Below are 24,497 nucleotides of genomic sequence, written 5' to 3'. Positions count from 1 at the left end.
TTGGTAGAGGAGTGCGATGATGGATAAATAGGGGCTTTGTACTAGGTGCATAGAATGAATGAATGTTGATCAACAAATATGGTAATTGTGGTCAAACAATTCTGCATTCCTCACTGATATTTATGTGTTGCATTTTCCCTTCATTGACCTTCATTTTGTTTTTGAAAATGCAGATGGACCAAGCTATTTCGGAGAAGTTTGAGGGCAAGGAGGTGGCTTCGGCCAACAAGAAGGGCAAGGCATATGTGGAGATCCAAGTGGTCGAAGAACTATGGGCATTTTACTTAGGAGGTCGGGCCAACCCACTCTGATAGGTCATTCTTTCACCAAAGCTAGAGTGCATGCCAATACCCTCGAATTTCACCAAGCACTTTGTAATGTCCCAAAGGAATTCAATATGAATACGAACACTAGCTATGTGTGGATGGTGATGATCTAGATGATTAACAACAGACTCGCCCTTGATGAGAGTTGAGCCTCGTTCACGCTATTCACCAGATCAGGATCGGGTACCTCATCACCGTCAATTTGCAGACTCCTAACACCCGCAAGGTGATCGTCTTCAATGATGAGGGCGTAGAGGTGCTGACCAACTGTAAGAATCATGACGAGGCCTTTTCCATGGATGCCTAGGAAGTTCTTTCCGAACCTAACACTTTTGTGTGGATTATTTTAGGCTTCACCTTTATTGCTTAGTGTTGAACAATGTGTTTATGACTCGGGTTAAGGTTTTATGCTATACTTAGTTATCTATATCATAGTTGTGAATGTGCTGATAATTCTACCAATCTAAAAAAGGTCGTCAGACAATATATATTGCATCTAACCAAACACCGCACACTCTTCATTTGCGTAGAAAGTCCGCAATCAAACCGTGTGGCTTGCTTCTCTTCGAAAACAAGCTGGAAAGGTGCAGGCTACCAAATAATGAGCACAACATGATTTTTAACATGTGTATGATCAGGTAAGGCAACTCAGATACAATACGGATGGTGATAATGGAAGTATTAGGCTGGTCGTAATGGGCGTATCATAAGTAGTATCATGCATGCCAACTAGGCAATTTTAGGATGTGCCATAGAATTAAATGAAGAGAAAAAGGGTTGAGTATCATATCATGATACCATATCATATTAAAGATGTCCTACTATGTGTCATGCATGTCAATAAATGAACTATACTATGATATTATGCACTACGGATGTAGTATCATACACTAGCATCATATGCATGTTACTAGTATATGATACTCCCCATTACAATCAGCCTTATAGGTAGTATCATGGATGTCAACTAGAAAACTTTACTGAGGTGTCACACAATTAAATGAGGAAAGTGATGGTTGAGTATCACAATATGACAACATATCATATTTAAACGATGTAGTAGTTTGTGTCATGCATGTCAATAAATGAGGTCTCTATGGTATCAAATTATGGTACTATGTATTGTGGAGGTAGTATCATACACTAGGATCATATGCATGATAGTAGTATATGATACTGATGTCGTTCGTAAATACAAGTTTTTTTTAAGATTCCACTAAGAACTACTTACAAAGCAAAATGAATGAATCTACACATCAAAGTATGGCTTTATACATCTGTATGTAGTTTGTAGCGAAATATCTAAAAATAGTTATATTTAGGAACGGAGTGAATACTTTCCATTGTGACCAACCTAAGAAACAAAATGATGTAAGTGTTAATAGATTTCATTAACGATGATTGGGGTGTATATACCCTCTCAACTGTCGTCAATAAAGCAATAAGTACAAAGAGACGTGTCCGTACGGGCACATGCGTCCGCACGGAAGAGGAGAGTTGGTGGACACACACAGCCATCTAATCATAGTTCTAATTATAATTAATCCCAATCAAATTTGTTCCTAACACTCCCACTTGTACAATGTGTGCTCCTTGCATCATCTTTGTAGGCTCATTGTATATACACAATTAATCTACAGAAATCCTTTGTATAGTCTTCATACTCTTATCTAAAAATCCTATGGAAAAATATGAGAAGAATAGTATAGATATGTTGGTAAAACTCCTTTAAACCCCATGGGAAAAAGGATAAGGACAAAATGATGCAACATATAATGATTACTGTCTCTTTATAACTCGTATGAGTAAAACCTTTGAAGAAGGAGAAAACTCATCGACGAGTTTAGAGAACAATAAATATGTCTTAAGTACTTCCTTCAAAAACCCCAATCGGGAAAATAAGAAGTATGACATATGATCTTTGATAAGATATTGACTCATTAAAAACCATTATGAGAAAATTTGAGAGGATGTCCATAGGGGAAAAGAGTGCGATCTGATATGCCATTGAAAACTCTTTTAAAACCCGGTCGGAAAATATAAGGAGAAAATGATATGTTTTATATAGGCATGATACATCTCCATCGTATCTACTTCTCCAAACTCTTTTGCCCTTGTTTCGGACTCTAATTTGCATGATTTGAATGGAACTAACCTAGACTGACGTTGTTTTCAGCAGAATTGCCTTGGTGTTATTTTTGTGCAGAAATCAAAGTTCTCCAAACGTCCTGAAAATTTACGGGGAGCAGTTTTGGAAAATATCAAAAATATGTGCGCCAAGTTCCACCTCAAGGGGTGGGCCAGTGGGCCACAAGCCCTTGCTCCGCCACCACCCCCTGGTTGCGGTGGGCAGGCTTGTGGGGCCCACACGGCTCTGCCGCCCCCAATCTCAGGTCTATAAGATCCCTTTCGTCCTAGAAAAAATACAAAGAGAAGTTTTCGTCGCGTTTTCGATACGGAGGTGCCGCCACCACCTGTTCTTCATCTGGAGGGCAGATCTGGAGTCTGTCTTGGGCTCCGGAGAGGGGAAATCATCGCCATCGTCATCATCAACCTTGTTCCCTCTCCAATTCCATGAAGCTCTCCGTCGTTCGTGAGTAATCTGTTCGTAGGCTCGCTAGGCGGTGATGAGTAGGATGAGATCTATCATGTAATCCAGTTAGTTTTGATGGGGATTGATCCCTAGTATCCACTATGTTCTGAGATTGATGTTGCTACTACTTTGCCATGCTTAATGCTTGTCACTAGGGCCCGAGTGCCATGATTTCAGATCCGAAATTATTATGTTGTCACCAATATATGTGTGTTTTAGATCCGATCTTGAAAGTTGTAGTTACCTACTATGTGTTATGATCCGGCAACCCCGGAGTGACAATAACCGGGACCAATCCCGGTGATGACCATAGTTTGAGGAGTTCAAGTGTTCACCAAGTGCTAATGCGTTGGTCTAGTTCTTTATTAAAAGGAGAACCTTAATATCCCGTAGTTTCCTTTTGGACCCCGCTGCCACAGGAGGGATGGCCAATAGATGTCATGCAAGTTCTTTTCCCTAAGCACGTATGACGACACACGGAATGCATGCCTACATCACATTGACGAACGGGAGCTAGCCACATATCTCTCCATGTTATAGCTATTGCATGGAGAATATCATCCAAACAAATCACCAACCCATGGCCTACGAGTTTGTCCTACTGCTGTTACTTGTCTTGCTCTGCTGCTACTACTACTACTGTTGCTACTGCTGTTACTTGTTTTGCTCTGTTGCTGCTACTACTGCTGCTATTACTGTCGCTTGCTACTTTTGCTACTTGCTATTGCTGTCACTACTGTTGTTCCTTGCCGTCGCTATTGCTCGTTACACTGCCATTACTCGCTACTTTGATGTTACTACTGTGCTTGCAGATACTAATCTTTCAGGTGTGGTTGAATCTGACAAATTCAGTTGCTAATACTTGAGAATATTCTCTCACCTCCCATAGTGCAAACCAACAAATTGGGTCGAATACGCTACCCTCAAAAACTGCTGCGAACCCACGCGCTCGTGGGCCATCAACAACATTCTTCTAGTGCCGTTGCCGGGGAGTGCTAGCAGCATTCTTCTGGTGCCGTTGCAAGGGAAGGTTTGTTGTCATCAACATTCGTTTAGCTATCGCCAGAGATTGCAATCAGCATTTTTCTGGCGTCGTTGCCGGGGAGGTATTGCTATATTCTCTGAGTTACTTGGGATTTATATCTGCTGATCACTATGAAGAATCTAAAGGATCCGAAGACCAAAGTCTTGCCCACAACTACGAGGGGAGGTAAGGAATTGCCATCTAGTTCTGCACTTGATTCACCTTCAGTTATGAGTAAGTTTGCGACATCACCTCCTGCTAGAAACTTGATATGTCGCTTGTGCTTGATGATGCTTATGATACTACTGCTAGAGATGCTATGCTTGATACTATGCATGATGATACTATGCTTGATACTATGCCTGCTACTCCTAGAGATGTTATGCTTGATACTGCTTTGCCTGATGATGCTAGAGATGCTATTTTGCCTGATGATGCTATGCTTGATACTGCCAGAGATACTCCTTTGCCTGATGTTCCACTAGGAGTGTTCCTTGATGCTCATATTGCTAGAGTTACTGCCAATGCTCGTGATGCTTCTGAAACTGCAGATACTATTGAGATAGAACCTGCTTTTGCTCCTGCTAGATCTAGCTCTCCTAGATATGAATTGCCTGATATAACTGAGGGTTACGTTATGGAGGGAGAGATAGCTGAGGATTTTCTTGCGTGTAAGGATGCCTATGACGCTGAGAAATTACTTCTCAAGTGGAAGGAAAAATCTTGGAAAGCTAGGATAAAAATGACCCTAAGTTTGCCACTTCGCCTATCTTTATCAACGATAAGGATTATGAATTCTCTGTCGACCCTAAGATAATCTCTCTAGTCGAATATGATCCTTTTCACGGTTATGAGTCTGAGACGGTCATAGCCCATCTTGCCAAACTATCCGAAATAGCCAACCTTTTCACTAATGAGGAGATGATCCGCCACTACTATATCCTTAAGCTGTTTCCTTTCTCTCTAAAGGATGATGCTAAAGTCTGGTTCACCTCTCTTGCTCCTGGATGTGTGCGTAGTCCCCAGGAGATGGTCTATTACTTCTGTGAGAAATATTTCCCTGCCCATAAGAAGCAAGCTGCCTTGCAGGAAATATACAACTTTGCTCAACTCCAAGAAGAGAGTCTTCCACAAGCTTGGGGGAGGCTCATCCAGCTATAGAATGCTTTGCCTGATCACCCTCTTAAGAAGAATGAGATACTTGATATCCTCTATAACGGACTTACTGATGCCTCTAGAGACCACCTAGATAGTTGTGTCGGTTGTGTTTTTAGGGAACGAAATGTAGAACAAGTTGAGACCCTACTGAATAACCTCTTGATCAACGATAATGCTTGGACTATTCCCGAACCACCTCCTAAGCCAACTCCTAAGAAAAGAGGTATTCTATTCCTCAGTCCCGAAGATATGCAAGAAGCCAAGAAATCTATGCAAGAGAAAGGCATTAGATCTGAAGATGTCAAAAATGTACCACCTATCGAAGAGATCCATGGTCTTGATAAACCGATACAGGTAGTAGAAGTGAATTCTCTGCGTAGGTTTGACGAGAGTGATATTCCTTTTGACAAACTTGCTAGCCTATGCTTTGATGAATTTGACAAATTTGTTGCCAAACAACAGAGTTTCAATGATTATGTTAGCAGACATTTGGAACAAAGTACTCGTTTGCTTAGCCATTTAAGTGCTTGTGTAGACAGAAATGTCAATGCTCTGAAGCTTCTGAGTAAACATGCCTCTATGATTACTACTCAGGTAGAACAAGTACTTAAAGCTCAGAATGAGCTGCTCAATGAAATTAAATGACAACTATGTCAGAGTCATTACTAGAGGAGGCAAAATGACTCAGGAACCTTTGTATCCTAAAGGTCATCCTAACAGAATTGATCAAGATTCTCAAGGAATCAATGCTGATACACCCAGTCATCCTAAGGACAAGAAGAAGGATGATAGAAACCTGCACGCCAGTTCACCAAATACTGTCACACCTGAAGAACCTAATGATATTTCTGCGTCTGATGCAGAAACACAATCTGGTGATGAACATGAACCTGGTGACAATATGGACAGTGATGTTCATAATAATGCTCAACCTAGCCATGATGAGGATGTGGAGATTGAACCTACGGTTAATCCTGATAGTCCACAACCTCAGAGATACGACAAGAATGACTTCACTGCTAGGAAGCATGGTAAAGAAAGGGAGCCATGGGTTCAGAGACCTATGCCCTTCCCTCCTAAGCCATCCAAGAAAAAGGATGATGAGGATTTTGAGCGCTTCGTTGAGATGATAAGACCCGTCTTTCTGCAGATGCGGTTAACTGGTATGCTCAAGATGTCTCCGTATGCCAAGTACATGAAAGATATCGTGACTAATAAACGGAAGATACCAGATCTTGAGATCTCCACCATGCTTGCCAACTATACTTTCAAAGGTGTAACCCCTAAGAAACTTGGTGATCCCGGAGTGCCCACTATACCTTGCTCCATTAAAGGAAACTACGTAAGAACTGCCTTATGTGACCTTGGAGCCGGTGTTAGTGTTATGCCACTCTCTGTTTATCGTAGACTTGAATTGGATAAGTTGACACCCACTGAAATTTCTCTGCAAATGGCCGACAAATCAACTGCTTTCCCTATCGGCATTTGCGAGGATGTGCCTGTTGTGGTTGTTAACACCACTATCTTAACAAACTTTGTTATCTTGGATATTCCCGAGGACGATGCCATGGCTATCATCCTCGGAAGACCCTTTTTAAACACTGCAGGGGCTGTTATAGATTGCAACAAAGGCAATGTCACTTTCCATGTCAACGGTAATGAGCACACAGTGCACTTTTCGAAGAAACGATATCCAATACATTGCATCAATGCTATCGAAAAGACTTCATCGATTCTTATTGGGAGCTTTGAATGCCCTATTCCTCGTGTTAAGATGAAGTATGATTTGCTTGTTGGGGAGATACATATCCCCGTTGAGATGACTTAGTGGCTATTCGAAAATTATCCGTTCTCTCTTGCGATTCGAGAAGGTTTTGTCATAAGTACTTGATCAATCCCATTGACGGATTTCTTTCGATGACCATGAAACGGATGAATCAGAGAGTCACATACCTCTATTTTGAGTTTTCCTTTTCTGTTGCTTAGAAGAAAAATGATAGAATTAGTTTAGTTTTTCCGGTATTCTGTTTTAGCATCCTAGAAAAAAATACCTCGAAAATAAAATTTCTCCGATGGTCCTGAAAATCTAGTATGATTTTTCTGGAATTTTTGAAAATTTCTGGGCCTGAGAGCTGGCCTGGGGCCCTGACCAGTGGGCCACAAGCCCTGCCACCGCCATCTACCCCCCTGGTGGCGGGGTGCAAGCTTGTGGGGCCCACAAGCACCCCCTCCACTTATTCCAGCTCCCAGCCTCTTCTTCCTCCTTCAGAAAAAATTGTTTCGCAGCTCAAACCCGTGTTCTTGCTCATTTGGCTGTGATTTTCGATCTCCTTGCTCAAAGAACCATTCTCCGAACCGTTTTGGGGAAATTACTCCTTGGTAACTGACTCCTCCATTGGTCCAATTAGTTTTAGCTCTAGTGCTTTATCCTTCGCCAATTCTTGCTACCTTGGTGACCCTGTTCTTGAGCTAGAAATGTTGATTTTAGCCGGTACCAAGTAGTTTTAGCGCGTGATATGGTCTCTAGGCACTAGTAGGAGTAGTTGCTACAAGGTGTGGTGGGTCTTTATTCACTTTTCTCTTGAACTTCAAAAATTTCAGCATAAGGAAATTATGTTGAGGAGGAAGTTTCATGGTGGTTCCTCAAGTAAGAAGGGTCCTCGTCTCTCTTTTCGGGAGCCCGAACCTTTCCAACTAAGGGATGCACCGGTACAACCATGTGAATGGCCTTCCGATGAGTTCATGATCGAAGCAGGTTTCAAGGATGAGTTTGATGCACTTGTCCGCAATGCCGGGTTAGAAGAATTCCTCTCAGATAAATGTGAACAGTATGCTATGCTCACTGCCTCTTTCGTGCGTAGATTTAAATTTTTAGCTGGCCGTGAATCATCCATACTGTTTGATCTGTACGATAAATCCTATACCGTGGATCTGGAGGATTTCAATAGGATTTGCAAGATACCCGATTGGGGTAGTGTTAATGATCCTCCTAAATCTTCGGACAGAGACTTTGTCTCTAGTATAACTGTTGGAGAAACCAGAGATATCACGCAAGCCACCATAGGAAGCATCCATTTTCCCGCCTTGCACTACCTTGCCCTCTTCATAGGTAGGTGCATTAACGGCAAGGGTGCACATTGTCACCTATGCACTTCCGACCTTAGTATCCTTAAGAGCGCAGTAACAGGTGACAGGAGCTTCAATATGGGAGCTATAATAGCAAGGAGGCTGAATAAAAATGCCAGTGAGGGGGATTTCTTTGGTGGAGTTTATGCTACACGCTTAGCAAATTTTCTTGGAGTATCCATCCGTCCAGAAGACCCTCCTCTCTGTACAGCATACCTTGATCGTGTCGCTCTAACACGCTACCAGTTCCTTGAGAGAGATCATGGATCCCTCCTATACCGCTTGATATTTAACCAGCAGCGTGTTTTCCATATTACCCTTCCTGCTCCTGCTTTCTTTGACTTTCAGGTAAAACAAAGATACTACGTAACCATAGGAGAGGCAGAGGAGTATGAGAGGGAGGCGACTGCTGCTCGACTTCGTGAGGCAGCTAATCAGGCAGTGGCTGCAGTACTCTCGTATAACACCCATTATGACTTTGGGTTTCGCCAGGATCATCTATGGGAGTAGACCAAGCTAGGCCAAAAGCCTAAGTTTGGGGAGTACGTGTTCTCACCGACTTTACATTCGTGCTTGTGCTTTCACTTTGTTAGCCGGTGTTTACACGTTTGCCACTGTATTATCCATGCTAGTTTCTTTTCGTTTTCTTGTTTTGTGTACTTTTGAGAAAATCCAAAAAGATTTTTCTTTCTTCTTTTGCTTGTTGGGAGCTTTCCCGTGTAAATAGTTTTCTTTTTCTTTGTGTCAAGGTAGAAGATATTGGTTACAATGTTTGTTGGTTCTTGCATGCTTACCTGTTTAGCTTTCAAAGAGCCATATTATTTTGTCTTCTCCGTTGTGTTTGCCTGCAGATTCAACTTAGTCCAATGCGCTTATTATTGTTCACATCGTTCGATCGTGCAAATGAAAGGCAACAATGATGATATATGAGGAAGTGACTGAGACTGAAAAGCTGGTATGAACTCTATCTATTTTGTTTTTGTAAATATGACTAGCTTGTCGACCTAGCTTTAGCTTTGTTGTGAGAGAACCATGTTTGCAATGACAACTTAGAGATCATAGTTTCTGATGCCATGCTTATTTAGCTGAGAGCTTATAATGGTTTGTCTTGAATGCCAACATAGATTTTGAGATGACTATGATGTAGTATGATAGGATGGTACTCTCCTTTGAATGTTTCAAGTGGCTTGACTTGGCGCATGTTCATGCATGTAGTTGAAACAAAATCAACATAGCCTCTATGATGTTCGTGTTCATGGTGATTTATATCCTGTTCATGCTTGCATTTAATGTTAGTCAAACTCATTGCATCTTGATGACTCTTGTCGCGCTCTAGTTGGTCGCTTCCCAGTCTTTTGCTAGCCTTCACTTGTACTAAGCGGAATACTGCTTGTGCATCCACTTCCATAAACCCAATTTTTTTTCCATGAGAGTCCACCATACCTAACTATTTGCGGTATCTACCTGCCGTTCCAAGTAAATTTGCATGTGCCATTCTCTAAACCTTCAAGAAATAATCTGTTTTGCATGCCCGAACTGCTCATGTGGTGACAGAGGGCTATTGGTATCTTCCATGCTAGGAGTGTTATCCTTGACATGTGTTTATTCCATTCACGAGAAAGGGGCCGGTATTTGGAATGCCCAGTTCCACGCTTAAATCGAAAACATAACTGTAAAAGAAGACTCCCCCCAGATTGATGTTAGTATGGACGGTACCCGAGGATTCGGCTAGCCGTGGAGTGTGATTGATTGGTGGTGGGGGAGTTAAAACTCTACTTTTCTGTTTGGGAACCGCCTATAGCATGAGTAGCATGGAAGATATTGAAAACTCTTGGTCATTGCGTTGACAATGAAAGCATGCCACCCAAAATTATTATCTCTGTTTTCAAAGCTTGAGCTTTGGCACCTCTGCAAATCAATGCTTCCCTCTGCGAAGGGCCTGTCTATTTATTTTCCTGTCGAGTCATCCTCCTCTTATATAAGCACCAATTAGAGAGCACCTTTGTCATTTTTATGCTTTGATTTTGATTGATATTGAGTATGACTATGACTGGATCTTCGTTGCTATGAATTATAATGTTTAGTCAGCCTTTGATCTTTGAAAGTGCTCTCCATTTATGTTTTGCGGTCTCAGAAAGAGCTAGCGAGATACCACCTATTCATATTGCTTCATGCTTGTTTTGATTGAAGTGTTGGTATTTGAAACTCATTATTATTTGCTCGTTAGCTCAGTATGCCATTGATATTAGTTTAGTGTGAGACCTTTGTGTCATTTGCTTATGTGGTTAACTTGTGATCTTGCTGAAATTCTGGTTATGAGTTAGACATAGTTGCAACAACAAGATCAAACAGAGTTTGTCAAAGTTTTTCTTTCTCTCTCAGTTTGTCAACTGAGTTGCTTGAGGACAAGCAAGGTTTTAAGCTTGGGGGAGTTGATACGTCTCCATCGTATCTACTTTTCCAAACTCTTTTGCCCGTGTTTTGGACTCTAATTTGCATGATTTGAATGGAACTAACCTGGACTAACGCTATTTTTAGCAGAATTGCCTTGGTGTTATTTTTGTGCAGAAATCAAAGTTCTCCAAATGTCCTGAAAATTTACGGGGAGCAGTTTTGGAAAATATCAAAAATATCTGCGCCAAGTTCCACCTCAGGGGGTGGGCTGTGGGACACAAGCCCTCCCTCCGCCACCACCCCCCTGGTGGTGGTGGGCAGGCTTGTGGGGCCCACACGGCTCTGCCGCCCCCAATGTCAGGTCTATAAGATCCCTTTCGTCCCAGAAAAAATAAAAAGAGAAGTTTTCGTCGCGTTTTCGATTCGGAGGCGCCACCACCACCTGTTCTTCATCTGGAGGGCAGATCTGGAGTCTGTCTTGGGCTCCGGAGAGGGGAAATCGTCGCCATCGTCATCATCAACCTTCTTCCATCTCCAATTCCATGAAGCTCTTCATCATTCGTGAGTAATCTATTCGTAGGCTCGCTGGGCGGTGATGAGTAGGATGAGATTTATCATGTAATCAAGTTATTTTTGATGGGGATTGATCCCTAGTATCCACTATGTTCTGAGATTGATGTTGCTACTACTTTGCCATGCTTAATGCTTGCCACTAGGGCCCGAGTGCCATGATTTCAGATCTGAAATTATTAGGTTGTCACCAATATATGTGTGTTTTAGATCCGATCTTGGAAGTTGTAGTTACCTACTATGTGTTATGATCCAGCAACCCCGGAGTGACAATAACCGGAACCACTCCCGGTGATGACCATAGTTTGAGGAGTTAATGTGTTCACCAAGTGCTAATGTGTTGGTCCGGTTCTTTATTAAAAGGAGAACCTTAATATCCCGTAGTTTCCTTTTGGACCCCGCTGCCACGGGAGGGATGGACAATAGATGTCATGCAAGTTCTTTTCCCTAAGCACGTATGACGACACATGGAAGGCATGCCTACATCACATTAACGAACGGGAGCTAGCCACATATCTCTCCGTGTTATAGCTGTTGCATGATTAATATCATCCAAACAAATCACCAACCCATTGCCTACGAGTTTGTCCTACTGCTGTTACTTGTCTTGCTCTGCTGCTGCTGGTACTACTGTTGCTACTGTTGTTACTTGTTTTGCTCTGCTACTGCTACTATTGCTGCTATTACTATCGCTTGCTACTGTTGCTACTTGCTACTGCTGTCACTACTGTTGTTCCTTGCCGTCGCTATTGCTCGTTACGCTGCCGTTACTCGCTACTTTGCTATTACTACTGTGCTTGCAGATACTAATTTTTCAGGTGTGGTTGAACCTGAGAAATTCAGCTGCTAATACTTGAGAGTATTCTCTCACCTCCCGTTGTGCAAACCAACAAATTGGGTCGAATACTCTACCCTCGAAAACTGCTGCGAACCCACGCGCTGGTGGGCCATCAACAACATTCTTCTAGTGTCGTTGCCGAGGAGTGCTAGCAGCATTCTTCTGGTGCCGTTGCAAGGGAAGGTTTGTTGTCATCAGCATCCGTCTAGCTATCGCCAGAGATTGCAATCAAGGCACTTGTGTTTATATTGTCTCGCTAAAAAGCTTTTGTGGAAAGCATTAGGGAAAAACTCATCAAGGGAAAAAAAGCACAATGTATGCAATCTGATGATTGTTAATAGGTTATAGTTTGGGAGATTACCCCCCTTGAACTTTGCAAATCTACATGATGTCTCATACCAATTTCATTGACATGATTATGACATTATGAATAATTTATTGGATTTTCACAATATATTGTTTGCAAATTGTGTCCGCACTTTTTGAATAATTCATGAGGATAAGTAATTCTCAAGCAATGTGCTTTATGATATTGATCTTCATATAACCTGTAGGAATTGAGTAACACAAGTGGTAGCATCTTGATAAATCATGTTATGTGATTATGATGAATCTCAACCACATGATTTGAGTGTGGATAATCATTCCCCTAACCCATGCATATTTTTCCATGCTTTTAGATAAAGCAATTATGACAAAATAATAAGTGGAAATAACCATTAAAGTTCGTTTAGATGAATTACATATGAAGGCTATTCCAGGAAATTCAGTCTTTGATATGGCGTTGTTGGGATCAAATAAAGAGCCAACATCATTACATCATATCATGGCCATATCTTGTATTTCCTGATGGAAATATCCAAGATTTATTGCAATCTTGAGATATAAGATAATATTCCTTATATCAACCATATACCTTTTATTGGGGTTTTACTCTCAATAAAGATACCAAATATAGTGTGAGGCCTCGCGTAGTTTTGCAATTATATGCGTGCTTTGTTTTTAGTGAGATTTAGAACTTTAGGTCCTGATACACTTCATTATCACCCATAGGTATGAATGGATTTGTACCTTATTAAGATAGTATGACCATACATGTATTTTAATGTTTTGATATATCCATATTGAACTTCTCATATGTATTTGGATATATGTATACTGATATGTATTCTTGAGAGAATGCTCAAGTTGTAAACTTAAGCTAAATTTGGTTGAATCCAAATTTCCGTCTTGAGATGATTTTATGTATGTTTAGGTTTTGTAGAGATTTTGATGAGGAAATCATCGATATACACTTAAGTGATGTAACAAAATCAAATTTGTGATTTCTTTATTAAAACACATAAACAATCATCATTATTTGAGTAATCCTTTTGAAGAAGGAACTCATTTGGTCAGTAGTACCATATGATTTTCGACTATTTCGAACCACAGAGTGACACTTGAAATTTTAGACAAATATGTTGTGAATTATTTTGGATTCGGAATTGTAAGCCCTTCATGAACTTTGTTATAAATTTCCGAAACAAGTGACCCATATGAGTATGTATTCACTACATCCATTAACTGAACATATAATATTATTTGTACTACCAATGATAGTTATTATCTAAACATAATTCCATTCATACCAAGAGGGTATGTTACATCATAATTTGATGCCGGGTCTATGGATGAACCCTTTGTCTACAAGCCTTTCTTTCTCACCACCTCATTGAATTTTTCTATGAATGAGAAGGTTTTAGTATTCTATATGGGAGGTAATTATGAGTAGTACATATTTCTTCGGTTAATACCAATCTTTGTTGAGCGAGTGCTATTATTCATTACTTGCTTCCTTTTATGTGAACTAATATGAGTGCAAGAGGCACTCTACCATGGATTTTGGTTCAGGGCCCAAAAGGTTTTAGCAATTTTGAAAAGAAATATATGACGACAAATGTAGTCTTTATTTCATGATTCTGATGGAATCGATGAAATTTGTGGAAATGTATTTATTCCTTTTAACTCCTTGTGGTTTCCTACAACAATGGAGTCAAGGTGTTTCGATGTCCCGACACCAAAACATTTGTGCACATTTATGTCGGGCTTTGGATGATGATAATCGAGTGAGGTGTCTTTCAACTTCATGTTGAAGTACATTTACTAGTTGAGGATTTTATTTCCTCTATTTCCGAGAAGTATATGCGAGATTATATCTCATGTGGTCAGATTTTTCCCCGTGTTGCTCTCATTTTTGGAGAAGATAGGTTTATCAGGTACCTCCGCTCTTTCTAACACTTTACTATAGGAATATAATTGAGTGACACATTTTTCATGCGTAAATGTATGTGGCAGATTTGCAATGTGTTGCAAATAAGTGATTCTAAACTACTTGTTCAGATTCTCTGCGTATGTGGATAGAGGTACCGAATGTGAATAACTTTCGAATTTATGTGTCGACATTCTTTGTGGTACTTATGTCCCCTTAATGCCATTAAATCCTTATTGCTGATGCAATGAGCATACGAGCTATGAATAATTTTGTTCGGTGGATAAATTGTTATTCCTCACATATCTCCCTTATTTTCTGTGAGGGCGCATTGATGCATGCCGGAGTGGTGATATAGGTATGTAACTGAATTATCGCATATAGTAAATACTTTGTTGATTTCCACGTAGTTACTACAAGGGAAACATAGTATGATATGCAGTTGGTATGACTTAGATCATACTTACATTGTGTAATGCCATATGTATCCAGCAAGAGGCTTGTAAATTTCAATTCTTTAAGATTAGTCATGTAATTAATTTCACTATGTTTGATAAGATATTTAACTAAACATTCTAGGTATGTACATAAAGTATTATATATAATCAGACATTGCTTGTGAAATGAGTTGAACGAAGTTGTCCATTCGAATGGATTTATCCCTTGTTTAGGATAATTTGCTCTTACTTTGAGAAGTTAAGCAAATAATTTATTTATATAATTCATGGTTTTATGTGAAAAGAGACACACGTGAAATCATTTTATAAATGTCTCTATGGTAACCATGAAGTACCATATAATACCACATAAAGGTTAAGTAATCCACATGTATCTTCTCAGTGTGTTCAAGGAAAAACGAGTGGCTCATTTAGAATTTGAACGTGAGAGGGCCTTAAAACTTATTTCACCTATAACACATTTAGTGCACATAAAATCTGATGATTTGGGAAATTTTGCAACTTGTTAAGTTGTGACCAAAGGAATTTCCAATAATTTTCTAGTCATCCCCAAACCAAGATGGATAAGGATATTAAGCCAAATATTCATTTATTATGATTTATAAAATTATTGTGTATGTAACAATATTGAGTATGAATTGAACCACACATTCAAATTTATTAAATACCATGTCCGAAAATTGGATATTGTATACAAGTATAGGCTAACGATATTTTGGGAATAAACAAGAACTTCTTTTCTTATGCAAACATATCATGGGTGCAAAGGAATCCACCATCCTTTTCTTGCACTATATTTTTGATTCTCGTTCTTAGGAAGATTAGAGAATAATCAGTAACAAAATAGTTTCGAGTTAAAAGTTTGCAGATTTTCTAATTTATCCCAATGTACTTCTTTGCCTTTTTCATTAATTTGTGGTGTGGCTTTTCCATATGTTGAGGTTTGGTAATCATATGTATGATATTTGTGTAACCAAACATTTGACAAACTTGAGAGTTGTCTTTGTGATCGTTTGAAAATGATATATTCCCTATTAAGAGGTAATTCTATCTTTGGTTGTCTTTTAGCCTCCACTTTACTTTGAAGTCCTCATGGTTCTATTTTGTGACCACTAACTTGCTTAATATACTAAGCACCAGGAAGAATTTCAAATAATGGTATAGCATCCGTTGGGTGAATCTGATGATTTTATAAAATTCCATGTTTCTTCATCATATAAATGGTAGGGCTATCATAAGAAGATGTAAAGTGTATTAAGGGGTTTTCAACTGGATCTGCATATGACAGTATTTATCATGAGATCTTAACTTAAAGTTGATTGAGTGACAAAATTGTGAGATGTGATAGACTTGAGGTCTTGAAAAATTAATGGGTGATCATTCGCGATGTGCTTGATCATGGCAGGATGATTCTCCTAGGGAAATATTCATCAATAATGTACTTAGTTTGAGAAATAAGAGAAGTTGTGACATATAAAATGCATATATTTGCGTAATTCTCCATGACTTATTCAATCAAAATGAGGCTTGAATAACTGATATTGGTAGATTATACCATTCAACATGTAATGATCATGCATGAATTGACTATCATAGTAAATTATTTTTGTGAACAATAACAATTGCGCCGGAGGATCAAATTTTAGAATAGCTGACACTTTATAACTATATGTGTAAACCTCAATTTATATAGGATAACACTCTGAAGATAATCACCAGATACGGTGTAGATCTGGTAGTAATAGAAAACATAGTCTAACTTTTATCAGTAGATGTTCATATCTCTATTTCCTTATGTTATGCTATATTTACGAAAATCACTTTGAAGGTAATCATAGGTCAAAGTGACATGATTTAGACCTTGCAGTAATAGTGGATAGTCTGTAAAAATTTATAGTTGATGCCACTATTACCTTATGATATTCTGAGGTAGTCTCATCTAATATTAATATTTGGAAGAGCACTTCGAAGGTAGTCATTTTGTCCAAATGACTAGATGTATACCTCACAATAGTGGTGGATAATCTGCAAATGACTTAGTAGATGCCACCAATATCTTGTGATTCACAAATAAAATTTGGTTGAGTCATATTAAGTATGATATATTGTAATTCCTTTTTTTGAATTATGTTAAAATCTGCAAGAAATTTAAATTTCATTACAAAATAATAGTTGTTGTCATAAATCATACATGTTTTAAATCCCTAAGGAACAAGGTCACAAACACAAGTAAGAGGGTGTTTGCAATAGTATTACTAAGGTGATACATATAGATGCAAAAATATAAATACTTTTTGTAGTATATGAACACCTAAGGGCTTCAAATAAAAATATTATGTGATATTAAATATCACATAAAAATTGTGTATAATTATATTTTATGCCCTTTGCGAAGGCCTTAGGGCCAAGCAGAAATTTTTAGAATCTATTGTGCCATGTATATAATACATTAAACCTAAGGCCGAGCCATAATGTTTCCGTTAAGCTGGGGCTGGACAGAAAAATAATTTTCATATAATTTGAGGATTGTTTGCATGATTGTATGCATACTCTGAAAAGCCTGAGGGCAGAATAGATAAAATAGGGGCTTTATGTTGATAGAAAATATAAAAGGGGCCTAAGTGCAAAACGCCGAAATGATAAGGTATTCCCAATCCCTTATCTCGTGCGTGTGGCCATGGAAAACCACCACAGTTACTTCACTATGGGGAAATTGTTTCTATGCCACCATAGCTATGGGGAGGAGGTCTCCATACCGGAAGGCGCTATCATCGTTCGGGTCGTGGCATCGAGTTACGTGCAGTGTTATGTGCCAGGGCAACGCCGACTGCGGCCGTTGCTCGGACTTGAGCGCAGGGTCACCTCTACCGCGTAGTGCGACGACGGTTAAAGGAACTATGTCATGGACCGCTCGAAGGAGCGGCATGTGGTGGTTGTTGCCATTGCAGTTATGTCGTGGTATTTCTACGGGAGATACCTCGGGTTGCTTAGTTTGTGGTTTAGAGCGGACGGGCACTGACGGCGTCTGGGAATGGGTGAAGGCGTGAGACACGTGACACAAATCTACCCAGGTTTAGGGCCCTCTGATAGAAGTAAAACCCCTAGCCCTGCTGGAGTGACTATAGGTGGTCATAATACAGGATGCTCCTTGAGATGTTTCTGAGGAAGAATATGGAGCTCTCTCTACTAGTCTTGTTGCCTCTGTGGTGTGTGGAATGTGGTGTGTATAAAGTGTTTGCTAGGTGGACAACCCCTCTCTCTGGGGGCTGGGGTTCGGCTTTATAATGCAGCCGGATGGTTACAATAATGGGGGAAAAGAGGGGGCGGGCCCCAGCCATGAGCCTCTGTGGCTGGCCTATGGGCTCGCCGGCTGTCGGGTTTTGTTTGGTGGAGGGCCCGCCGGACAGGCGCCAAAGTGGTCAGCACGCCTCATCCTTAGTGAGTGGGTAGACGCATGCATGGTACACTGCCGGCTTGCCACGTAAGCATTTGAGATGACCGGGGTCTGTAGCCTCGCCCTGCTTGTATCATGAGGTCATGTAGCCACGCGAGGCCTCTCAATGCACCCTGTAGCCATGCAAGCCCCTCGTTGGGGTCCTGTCTTATCATCGTACGCAGATACGGGTGGATAGAACGAGCGCTATCCCGCCGGCTGTCGTTCAGGCCTGCCGGACGGGCCGGCTATCGCTGGCCTACGAGCAGCACGACGGTAGAACGGGCCGCCTGCCAGGACCCAAATGTCTTGGAGTGGGGTTTCCTCCACTTTGGCATACCTGGAGGCCATAACCCTGTCAGCAGCCCTCGAAGCCGTTGGGGTCCAGAGGCCTCTGGACGAGGGGGCTAGCGGCTTCCTCCCCGGAGATTAACGTCGTTGGAGTCGATGGGCCCGCCGGGGTCGGCGGAGGAGATGTTTAATGTGGGAGGGCGACACGGACAACCAGCCCGACGCGTGGGATCCTACAACGCCACTTCGGGTCTGAAGCCGACCGGCGCGCACCACGTGCGGCCCGTTCGTGGTTGACGGGCTCGCCACCATGCGTGCGACGGGACACCGCCGTAGGCCTAGTCCGCTAGGACTTGGCCCACGAGTGGGATCATCTTCCTCGAGTTACTGGGGGACGTGGGCGTAACTGATCCCACACCCCCACATATTCGAGGTCTTTATAAGTGAAGGAGGAGTTGACGCTGAGGCCACATGCGCTCTGCCCCCGCTCCTTGTCTTATACCTTGCGCCACCGTTGGGTGTCCCTTCGCCGCCATCCTCCCTTCCTCCTCGCTCCCGTAGCGCTCGGCTGATGAGGTTGTACATTAGGGGTAGGCCCACGAACCTACATTCTAGGGGCCACCTAAGGCCCCACATGGACATGAATGTCCTCAAAGCTATCGGTCCAGTCACTGTCTCACTAGGGCAAACAGGTTCTTACTCCGTTTGCACAAGGTCACTCGATTCATCTTCTGTCAGTCAGACGTGCCCTGCCACTCGGACTATAGAGATGTGTGGAGGACGAAGAGACTGCAACGACCATAGACTTAAACTACCACATGAAGTGCAGTGAAGAAAAACATTACAAGTAACACGTAAGTTAGAGCTGCTGTTACTAGTAGTCTCCATAGTTATTAGCATTAACTCACACTTGTAATGGCGCTCCGCCGGTCGTGGCGCACTCTATATAAGCCGCAACCGAGCTCCTGGACGAGGGTTGAGCGTTCTGTAATATCACACCCCCATAAGCAAACACTAGCCTCCGGGCTCGAGACGTAGGGTCAACACTCTCGAGTGGGGCCCGAATTCATACATCCGAGTGAAACCACTGCTCTGTAGCTAGGCTTCGCACCTCATTCATACCCGTGGTACTATTGTGAGGATCATTCCCACGATAGCTGGCACCCACCATCCTTCCCGTCATCATGATGACACTCGACGGTGAAATCCTCTTCGGTTCCCTCATCTTCGTCGTCGATGACTCGGCATGGCTGCAAGACGCACCGCTGGACAACGATGACCTACCTGCTCGAGGTACGTCGCACCTCAGCGCGGTGTCGCGCAGGATCATGATCTGATAGTTATTGGTACTGTATCATTCGGTGCTCCCACATCCTACTACGGTTTGTCGCAAGCCCTGTGGGCGCTCACGATTGCAGTGGTGGATCAAGCATGCGTTGGCCCTTCAGGCGACATCAGGGCAGGTGACTATGCTCGATTCCGATGAGCCCACTATCAGCCTCTTCCCTTCGTTGGGTGACAAATTGTTTGACGATTCCGACTATGAAAGCAGCGGCGATGCCACATAAATATTGATGGCTGCTACACACGGAGAAGGAGCCTTTGATTTTTTCGTGAAGAACTCTCATGGAAACAATGGTGGCGAGCGTCGTCACGGCGAAGACAGCCATCACCTTCCCTGATACGTCTCCATCGTATTTATTATTTTTGATTGCTTCATGCCAATATTCTAGAACTTTCATATACTTTTGGCAACTTTTTATACTATTTTTGGGACTAACATATTGATCCAGTGCCCAGTGCCAGTTCCTGTTTGTTGAATGTTTTTTGTTTCGCAACAAATCCATATCAAACAAATTCCAAACGGGATAAAAACTTACGAAGATTGTTTCTGGAATATATGTGAATTTTGGGAAGTGGAATCAACAAAAGGCAGTGCCCGAGGGGGCCACAAGCCATAGGGGCGCGCACTAGGGGCAGGGCGCACCAGGGTGTCTTGTGGTCACCCCGTAAGGCGGTTGGTACCATTCTTTTGCCACAAGAAAGCTAATATACGGATAAAAATCATGTTACAATTTCATCCCAATCGGAGTTAGAGATCTTCGGGAATATAAGAAACGGTGAAAAGCCAGAATGTGGAACGCAAAAACAAAAAGAAACAGAGAGAGAGATCCAATCTCGGAGGAGCTCTCACCCCGCCGCCGCCATGGAGGCCAAGGACCAGATGGGAAACCCTCCTCCCATCTAGGGGAGGCGAAGGAAGAAGAAGAAGGAGGGGGCTCTCTCTCCTTCTCTCTCGATGGCACCAAAACACCATCGGGGCCATCATCTTGATGGCGATCTACACCAACAAATTCGCCACGGTCATCACCAACTCTCTCCCCCTCTATGCAGCGGTGTAAAACCCCTTCTACCTGCTGTAATCTCTACTAAATATGGTGCTCAATGCTATATATTATTTCCCAGTGATGTATGGCTATCCGATGATGTTTGAGTAGATTCGTTTTGTCGTATGGGTTGATTGATGATCATGATTGGTTTGAGTTGCATGTTTTATTATTGGTGCTGTCCTATGGTGCTCTCCGTGTCACGCAAGCATGAGGGGTCCCCGTTGTAGGGTGTTGCAATGTGTTCATGATTTTCCTATGGTGGGTTGCTTGAGTGACAAAAGCATAAACCCGAGTAGGTGGGTTGTTGAATATGGGAGTAAAAGAGGACTTGATACCTTATAATGTTATGGTTGCGTTTTACCTTAATGATCTCTAGTAGTTGTGGATGCTTGTTAGAGTTCCAATCATAAGTGCATATAGAGAAAGTATGTTAGCTTATGCCTCTCCCTCATATAAAATTGCAATAATGATTATCGGTCTAGTTATCGATTGCCTAGGGACAAATAACCTTCTTGTGAAAAAAAGATCTCTACTAAGACTAACTAAGTTGTTTCTTTATCTAAGCAGTCCCTAGTTTTTATTTATGTGGTCTTTATTTTCTTGCAAAACTATCCTATCACACCTACAAAGTAATTATAGTTTCATACTTGTTCTAGGTCAAGCGAACGTTAAGCATGCGTAGAGTTGTATCAGTGGTCGAGAGAACTTGAGGAAATATTTGTTCTACCTTTAGCTCCTCGTTGGGTTCGACACTCTTCCTTATCGAGAAAGGCTACAATTGATCCCCTATACTTGTGGATTATCATTCCCCATCCGCTCACCGAGCAGCAATGGGAGGAACTTCGGCGGAGGAGTGATCAGGCTCTTCTTAATCCCATCACCGGGAACACCCCAGAGGAAATATCACTGGAGAACGCGCGCCAGGCCACTATGGATGAGAACGAGCGACTCGATCGGCTTCAGCGCTCACTCGACGCCCGAGCCACAAGGGATCAGCCTAGTTCTAGTTGCAACCGTCGGCAGTTATTTGGAACGACCGACATCATAACATCAAGGTGATGTGAACACCTTTGCAGAACCTAGCTGCAACCACTTGAATCGTTGATTCCATTCACCCGAATGATTGTGCGGCCGGGAAAGGCATTCGGCAAATCCAGACTCTGCAGAAGACCGTCTTGCAGCAGAACTCCGCGGTATCACAATTGCGGTATCACGTCCACAACTAGTCCATCCAAGCGGACATGGTGCAGTCAACACACATCCCTCATGCACCCGGAAGATGCCAAAGATATCCTTCTCCTCCGAGAGGCCCGTACGGGGATTAGAGGCACGATTATTGGGTTATTAGCAGGACACCCCCTGTGAGGAGTGGTTCACTCGGACACCGACCCCATGAAAGCAAGCCAAGCCCCAATCGGCACAGGGGTTATGGGGACGATGGCTACCGAGCTCCCAGTTCAACGCGAGGTTTATAATCACACAAAACGTGGTTCACAGATCACGGGCAGGCCGGGGTTTATCTGGCCTTGAGTGCTTAGGTAGACACATCCGTGAAGCAGGGATTCCCTCCAACTACCAATTGGCTACTCGGATCGGTAAGTTCCACGGTGAATCCAACCCAGAAAATTGGCTCGAAGATTACTAAGTGGCCATACAGATAGGCGACAACGATGAATTTCTCGCGATGAAGCACCTGGAGGGGTCGGTGAGGGCGTGATTCAATCACCTTCCCTCTAGTAGCATCGATAGTTGGGGGCCTCACCCGAGTGTTCGTCAAAACATTCAAAGGCACCTACAACCGCCCGGGTGGCCTGCCGGAGCTGCAGTACTGCGTCCAAAAGAGAAACGAGACTCTTTGAGAGTACATCCAGTGATGGACCGCATTTTATAACACCATGGAAAATGTCACCGAGCATCAAGCTTGTGTGCCTTCAAGGCAGGCACTCGGTACAGCGAGCTCATTCTCAAGTTTGGTCGATCGAGGGACCTGTCCCTCAGTCGTGCCATGGAAATCACCAATCGGTATGCGAATGGCAAAGAAGAAGACCACCTATGTTGCGGAAAACATCGAGATGGTGATGCCCCTCAGTTGAGGGGTAACACAGGAAAGAAGCAGAAGAGAATGGCTCACGCATCTGGCAAGGCCGAAGTCGCTGCTATTCCACAGCAAGGCGAGAACATGTGAAAGCAGCAGGAGAAGAAATATTGGGTTGTAAGAAGAAAAATGAGTGCGAGAGTAACCTTTTGGACCAACCATGCCTGATCCACACCAAGAAGGATGATGGCGGGGAGATCATTCTCGCCAAACAGATGGCTCGAGATTGTTGTCTACTCCAGTGGGAGATGGGCAGAGAACCTTGGGAGAAGGACGATGAGGATGATCAGGAGGCTACCCCTGGGGTATCCGAATATCAAGAAGGTCCTGATGTTCTTCGTCGACATCGAGAGTAAGAGCCGATTGAAGGTCATCAATTGGGAGGTAAACATGGCATTTCTGACTATCACGAAGTATCTCGATTGGGCAAAGACGACCATCACGTTCGATCTCGGACCTACCAGCCCAGATTCCCACCCCTAGGAGGAACACACTAGTTGTCGATCCGGATAAGAACAGAGTCCGAGTGCGGAGGGTCCTCATGGATGACGGCAACAACCTCAACATCATCTAAACCGACACACTCAAGGCCATGGACATCCTGTTGTCCCAGCTAAGCAAGAGCAACTTGCATTTCCACGGGGTCATCCCCGTAAGAAAGGCCGAGTCACTCGGTCACATCACCTTCCACATCGTATTCGACGGCGAAAAGAATTACAGGAAGGAGCGAGTGACCTTCGATGTGGTTGACTTCTGAGGCGCTTATCACGCCATCCTGGGTGGGCCTGCCTATGCAGGTTTCATGGCCCGTCCATGCTATGTGTATCTTAAACATAAGATGCTACGACCAAAAGGCGTAATCACGGTGACCTGCAAATGGACGATCACCGAGGAGTGCCTCCAGCAGGGCTCCAAGATCACCAATGAACAAGTCCTCGCGACCGAACTCAAGGGATACAAGAAGATGGTGGACACCGTCGACTTGCTCAGGTTGAAGCGGTCGGCTACAGAGGCCGCCTTTCAGTCGGTCAGTGAGAGTAAGCAGGTTCACATCCACCCTACCGATCCGAGGGCCTCCGCGATGAACATCTCTAGTTCACTCGCTGACAAATAGGAAGCCGAGCTCATCCAGTTCCTCCATGAGAACTAGGACAACTCCGGATGGAAGCCCTCTGACATACCACATGTCCCCAGGGAGCTGGCTGAGCACCGGCTCTGAGTGGACTCCAAGGTAAGGCCCGTCAAGGAACACTTGCGTCGTTCCTCTATGGAAAAATGAAATGGAATAGGTGAGGAGATCGCTTGGCTCCTAGCTATCCAGTTCTTCCGCGAGGTTTACCACTCTGAGTGGCTCGCGAATGTGGTCATGGTGCCCAAGAACAACAATTCACTCCGAATGTGTATTGAATTCAAGCACCTCAATCGAGCCTACCTGAAGGACCATTTCCCTTTACTCACATAGATTAGATTGTAGACTCGACTGCTGGATGTGAACACGTGTCATTCCAGCATGCGTACTCCGGGCACCATCGAATCGGAATGTATGGACC

This window comes from Hordeum vulgare, chromosome 2H (genome assembly GCF_904849725.1).
Source record: "Hordeum vulgare subsp. vulgare chromosome 2H, MorexV3_pseudomolecules_assembly, whole genome shotgun sequence".
NCBI lineage: Eukaryota > Viridiplantae > Streptophyta > Magnoliopsida > Poales > Poaceae > Hordeum > Hordeum vulgare.
Note: the sequence above shows the minus strand (reverse complement) of the source record.